General features: G+C 30.8%; 1 protein-coding gene across 1 annotated transcript in view; it reads right to left on the minus strand.

Annotated features, from left to right (window-relative positions):
* The window catches only part of LOC125065631, a 44,395-nt gene extending 39,689 nt beyond the window's left edge, over positions 1-4,706 (minus strand). The window contains exon 1 of the mRNA XM_047673364.1: positions 4,429-4,706. The gene's annotated coding sequence lies outside the window, so the exon portion shown is untranslated. The remainder of the gene's footprint in view (positions 1-4,428) is intronic.
* Positions 4,707-7,445: the final 2,739 nt, after the last annotated feature.

Raw genomic sequence — 7,445 nt, forward strand, 5'->3', positions numbered from 1 at the left:
TTCCATGGCTGTTTTTTTTTTTTTAATTAATAATCCGCTCCGAGTACTAACCCATAATATTCCATTACGATACACGTGTTCTGACTAGTTTGCTGTCTGGGATGTAATTTCTTTAATGTAATTTTTATTAGCGTGCATACGTACTAACATTAAATTTATTATTACTATTGACGATATGAAAATAGATGATGATACCATTAGTTGCTTAATTGTAGGTGATAAGCTTCACTCGGCACAGACATATATTGGCATTTTAATAAATTGCCAAACATTACATATACATTATAATATTCCTTGTATTATTGGCTGAATTGAAATTAATGCTGGTAAAAAACAAACCCAAATAACGGATATTGGTACGACACGAGCTACCAGCAATGATACATAACGCCCTTGTAATTAAATGTTTGCAACCCCTGGCAATTTCAATACTTGTTTTAATCTTGCAGAAATTATTATAGAAAAAATCATGTACACTTATTCTTCTATCTATTTCTTCAATTTTAGAGTTGTTTGACAAGTAATCTAACGTAACTGGATAGAGATTAGACACAGAGTCAGTAGCTTTACGTGTTTTCCAAGGCGCGAGAGTGTAATACAGCATACTTCGTAAATCAGAACTGCTGCTGTGAAATCAATTGACTTTTTTAATGCCCCGAAACGGGATTCCAATCTGGCACCCCAGGTTTTGCAGCCTTGTTAACCATTTCCATTAGACCAACGAGATGTTGACAAATATATTAATTATCTGTCGCGATGTATTTATGTGTGCAAATAATGTTTACATGCAAACAAAATAGATATTGTCTTTAGTCAACTTTACAGTATGGGGCAAGCTTCCAATAAATGCAACGTAAACATGAAAGCATGCGTGAGATGCGCAATAATGAAAGATTTAGAGTATTATAAGATGAATCTATTAGTATTAAGATAACTTAATATTTAGTGATGAGTTCAATAGTTACTGATCGTTACGAAAGTTTGAAGAGCACTGTTTGTGATATCTGACAGCACAAACAACTCAAACATTCCACAAGAACCATTTTATACGAATGTTTAGTGAATGGAATTATTGAATAATTCGTATACGTTCCATTTCAGTTTCTCATAAAATTAATATTTATTATTTATGTAAATCTTTATTGAAGATTTGTATTCGAAATTGGAAAAGCACTACTGAGTAGTATCATTTGGCACTCGGTGACAGAAAATATTGAAGATTCCTGTATGTGTCGGATGAAATTGTACCGCATGTGTATCCACCGACTACAATAGATGTTGGTAATTATTTCCAAACTTCTCTTTAATGGGAGACGAAACCGCAGTCCATCATATTAGAAGTATAGACGTTGGCGCTTTGATAAATATTAACCATTTCTTACATCGCCAATGCGCCACCAACCTTGTAAAACAAATCTGCTAAGTAAATACAGTTTGTTACACTGGCACTCTCTCACTCACCCTTCAAACCAGAACAGAACAAATCATAGTATTGCTGATTGGCTGTGCAATATGTAAAGGTAACCTGGATGGATTTGCACAAAGGCCTACCACCAAGCAAATGTAGCATGTAAACCAGTAAGTAGCTTTAATAAAAAACACTCTTGTGATCTCAGCATTGAACCGCAGGGTTCGGTTCATAAAAACGAGATTATTGCTACTCTACATTACATTTACGATAAATAGAATTCTTATTATCTGCAATCGTTATCAGATATGTTTAGAGTTCATTGTTCAACATTGGAAGCGCACCGTATAATATGTATAATAATTTAACTTCTGTTTTGGTTAAATGCGTGAACGTAAGTTCCGTAAGGCTCTACCATCGCTCGTAAGCTATTACGGTAGGAACTCAACTATTACAATATATAAATTATATAATATATTGTCATTATATTATAAAATAATTATTAATTTAAACAAATCAATGTATAATTTATTCATGTAGGTTTTCATAAACGTTTCTAAATAATTGAATGTAAAATTTTAACGAGATGATTATTATTGATTTATATAATTATAATTTAAAATAAACGAGAACCCAATACAATCAGTATATACGTCATTCAATTAGGTTTCAATGAGAGATTCTCATTAATTAAACATAATACCGGCCCGAAATGTAAATTGGAAGGGATTAATAAAGAATTAATTAAAAACACTATACATTAATTATTTATCGAATAATACGTTTTACGCTTTTGTTAGATCAATATAATCTTGCTTAGAAAGTTTTGATATTAATCGTTGATTTTATAATTAATTTAAATCTAAGTTACAATTAACATAAGCTTTTCATGTATTTTTTTTAAATATAAAAATCCGAATTCGAGATGGCCCAGTGGTTAGAACGCGTACATCTTAACCGATGATTTCGGATTCAAACCCAGGCAGGCACCACTGAATTTTCATGTGCTTAATTTGTGTTTATAATTCATCTCGTGCTCGGCGGTGAAGGAAAACATCGTGAGGAAACCTGCATGTGTCTAATTCTGCCACATGTGTATTCTACCAACCCGCATTGGAGCAGCGTGGTGGAATATGCTCCAAACCTTCTTCTCAAAGGGAGAGGAGGCCTTAGCCCAGCAGTGGGAAATTTACAGTCTGCTAATGTTTCATGTATTTTTTTATGATTTAGATAGGCGGATGAGCAAATAGTCCTAATAGATAATGGCGCTGTAAGAAACATTTACCATTACTTGCATCACCAATGTGCCACCAACTTTGGGAAGTAAGATGTTTTGTCGCTTCTGTACTTTTACGGACTCACTCACCCTTCAAACCGGAACACAACAATATAGAATACTGCTGTTGGCGGTAGAGTATCTGATGAGAGGGTGGTATCCTTGTCTGGCTTGCACAAAGCCCTACCACCAAGTAATCTAATAATTGAAATATTATCTATATATCTCAATCCGTTATAAAAACAATAATTGTGAATGGCGATAGTATTGTAATTAAAAACAAGAGAAGTTTAATTTCAGTAATCTCACCCTGAAGAACGAACCTCTTTAGAGATTTAGAGATCTTAATTACAAAACCAGGGTTTCAAATATTCGTGTAACTTTCAAAGGAGCCCATTGTCCGGATAGCGAAACTTCGGAGATAAATTTCTTTTGTAATATTTGCTTTGTATTATTATTAATTTGTTCTGTCAATTTTGTAATAGAAATATGCATATTTTGTACTTGATCTGGACATAAAAACAATTTATCATCTGTTATAAAATTTAAATATCAATTTTAAATTCTAAAAAACATGGTAGGTAACTAAAAGAAATAAAGTACGACCATAGAAAAGTTTGAAACGTAAACGCTTTCTTTTAAACAGGCATTTCTCTTAATGTATGTAAAGGCATGTATGTTAAAATTCTAAGGGATTGTGTCCAATATATATATTTAATGTAATATAAAATGTTAATGACTCGATGGAGAGATAATGTATTTTGCTATTTTTTAGTTGTAGCTTATGTATGTATGAAAACATATTTAAAATATTTTAAGCGTCAATAGCGCAATGGTTTACGGACCGCCTAGCTATGTAAGATGTCGCAGGATCGATCCTGACTCCTTGAGCTATTGTCGCTCCATACCTAACACAAATGATAAGCTTAAAAGGAGGGATAAATAGGAATATTACTTATTCCTTAATTAAATTACGGCATTGCTAGTATTCTTTAAAAAAAAAGAAAACATTAAAAAACGAAGTAAACATTATGTAATATTAAATTGGTAGCACATACATGGCATTTAGTAAAGAGTTACTATATATTTATTTGAAAGGTCCTAATCGGTTGAATGATTGATCTTTTAATGCATGTTTTTAAACTGGGTCAGCTACATACCCGGATATAGATTTTTTGATGAAAAATGGAAGGAAAATGGAGCTCTCACACTAACCTCTAAACTTCTGTATTATTATTTTTTGCTAATTTTTAACTTTGTTGTCTTTTAATTGAATTTGATAAGAGAATAAAGTTTTTAAATAATATTTTAAATTTTGTAATTGAAATTTATTCAACTTTGTATATTTATATTTTGTTGCGAATTTTATTTTTATAAAAGTCTATAAAAATAAATCGATAATGATTTAAATTAAAAATATCACAACAAAATAAAAAAAAAGCAAATAGAAGTAACATTACTATTAGAATCAGTAATTATTATATCTTCACAAGACACTGTCAATAAAAACATTAAAATTCATCATCCGTATGACAATAAACTTGAGAAAGTGACTTCATTTACTATTATATCACTTCAACAATACAAAAGGTAACGACGCGAAACAATAAAAAAAACTAAAAAAGCTTTCAAAATAAACAATGCGTTTGATAATTATTTCGTCTATTCGTAAATATTCATAAAAATAAATGGCTATAAATGAGATTTTGGAGGAGTAAGACAATATTAACGTTCGGAACCTGACCTGTTGATCTAGCTGAGCGCCGCAAAATTTCCGGCTACCGCTATCACGAATGTTTGACAAACGTACATTTTTCACATCAATATGGATCACGAATGAACACTTTATTACATATTTATCTAAACCCTTTCGTCCACTTCAAAGTTTGAGCGTTTCGATTCGTTTCGAAATACGATTAACGCGTGTTAAAGTAAAAAGACGTGCGTCCAAGCCTGTGGAGCCGTCGAACTAGCGTGTAGAACTGTTCTCGGGCGGGAAAGAGCACCACGTGGCTGGATACACAGTTTTGTACGGGGCTGCGCGCGTCTGTTACCGGGTTACAGCTACACAAATCCCACTCTGGCGTTTTCTTGCGTCTTGCTCTATTTTAATCGGATTTCATCCACACGAATGCTTCTATTCCTTTCACGCTTTGTCCGCCCATGCTTTCCTGAATTGATAATATGAAAATATTTAAAAGTTTCTGAATTTGGAATCGAGTCTGAAAAGTTGCAAGCGTTTATCGAAATTGCTAAAGCATTTTGTTTATGTAACGATTTATATCAATATAATCAATTGGACATTCTTATATAAAATATATGAGACCTATTTTAAAAATATTCTTCAAATTTATTGAAAAATCTGCTAACGTATTCATTCGAAATCTAAAAATGTTGACAGACATCTTTCAATATCATAATATTTACTGATAATAATAATTCTTATATAAAAATTAGACAGAAGAAGAATAAAAATTATATATTTTAATACGTTACTTGTTAATAATAAAAAGAGGAGAAATGTTAAGGTAATTTTTTTTATAAACATTATTTTCGTATTATGTAACAATGCTTAATTCGATTTCAAGCAAAAATTACTGATACTATACAATTGGATAAAGTTTTGAATTTTTATATAGAAATTATAGAATTAGATTTACTCTTAATAAGTAGATGACCGTAGCTAAAATTTTATCTTTGTCCCTTAAATTGTAAAGAGTCATTCACCCCTCAAACTGTTATATACAGTACTATACTCAGTATTAGCGTTGATATTGTATAATTTTACATTAAAGTGAATTATATAGTATGATGATAAATATAAGTAGGAATGTATATTATTATTATATTATATATCATATTACCAAACCGTTATTGTACCAAGTTCTATCGGAAGTGTGATTTATATTTATGAGATACGAGTCAATTTCTTAACGAAAATCGTCGATTCGAAAACTCGCAGTTAATTGGGGTAGACATCATTTATAAAGCGCTTTGTAAAAATAATTTGGAGATGAATAATCACCGTGATAATATTTAGCCGTTACTAAAATTATATATTGAATTATTTTGTATTTAAATATTTCCGGTGATAACTCGATCAGCGCTATAATTTTTATTAATTATACTCGAGGTTCGGAGCAGATAAAATTGAATGTAGCTCTGTATTATATATTTTTAACTGACACTATTTAAATATTATATTGGAATAAAGGCCCTGATAGAATAATTATTATCATTATAGGATCTGTATTTTTGTATTCGTACCAATTATAAGAGCTTCTTTCAATGATAGTAGCTTATACACTAATGTATAATATTTTATAGTTACAGTGTATATCATGTGTTAACTCACAAAGGCGCGTCCCTCTAAATTATCGACATGCATTAACAAATATAATCAATTTTTTGATGTCTTTCTTGTGCACGTGCGTCAATCAACTAATGCACGCCGATAATTTGTATGAAAGGGTGCGCTTCCGTGAGTGGATAGATCTTAAAACACATGAGTTAAATCAAAATCAAATCAAACGAATATATTCTTTATTGTACACCAGTATAGTTTAGTCACGTTTAAGAAAAATGCACAAGAGACGGTCTTATCGCTAAAACGATCTCTTCCAGGCAACCTTAAGGTAGAGAAAAGAAATAGATATAGAAAGAGGTAGGGATGTACAAGGCAGATATAAACATAATATATAAATACATTACAGTGAAATAATAATGTATTTAAAATAAAATATATGTACAGTACCTGGTATCTAACATGAATACATACATGTATGTATCTCATATATAAAATTAAACTAAAATTTTAAAAATATTTTAAAAATTAATGTAAAGCTTTTTTTAGACAACTCGTGTAAGAGATTAGATGAAATGAAATGACACTGTAAAAAGTTGTGTTAACTATTACGCTTAAAATTAAGCATCAATTTATATGAATACAAACATATACATGCGTTCGGAAATGATAAAATTATTCGTATTCAGATTCGTAAGCAGATTTTACTGAACGTCGCTCAGACAGATTCGGCCAGAACTGTTAAATAAATAGTGACATATTACAACCGCTCAGACTGATTCAGGCCGATCGTAAATGCGTTTCATTCTAGAGTTTGAAAGACAATGATTTACATTACGACAGGTTATACATTATCATTTCAAAATAACCAATGTTCGTTTACACTTATTGTTATTGCTTTTAAGAAAGCTTTTTGCTATAATTTGATTGAATTGAAACATTGTACAGTAATTGTTGTACTCGAGCAAATGGTTGTGGCAAAGTACCATTATTGTGCAATAGCACGAGATATGACTCACATATTATTCCACAAAAAAAAAAAAAATTTTTTTAGCTAATTAAAAAAAAGTACTATTCGTTAGATCGCCAATGCGCCACCTACCTACATAGATGTTATGTCTCTGTAGTTACACTGGCTCATTTACTGAGTTATACTGTTTGGCAGTAAAATGACTGATTGAAAGTTGGTACCTACTCAGACAGGCTATATAACAAACACATCATATAACTATTACTTATGAAATTTGCTTTACTGAACTACTACTGAACATGCAAAGGAAATCAATGTATCTATTTATTTTTCCTTCCTACTGCAATATTTAATCAAATTATTACTAAACGACAAAATATTACATATTCAAATAATTAATAATAATAAATAAATATTAGACAACATCGCATACATTACTCCGATCCCAATGTAAGTAGCTAAAGCACTTGTGTTATGGAAAATCAGA

This window comes from Vanessa atalanta, chromosome 8, assembly GCF_905147765.1.
Source record: "Vanessa atalanta chromosome 8, ilVanAtal1.2, whole genome shotgun sequence".
In the NCBI taxonomy this organism is placed as follows: domain Eukaryota; kingdom Metazoa; phylum Arthropoda; class Insecta; order Lepidoptera; family Nymphalidae; genus Vanessa; species Vanessa atalanta.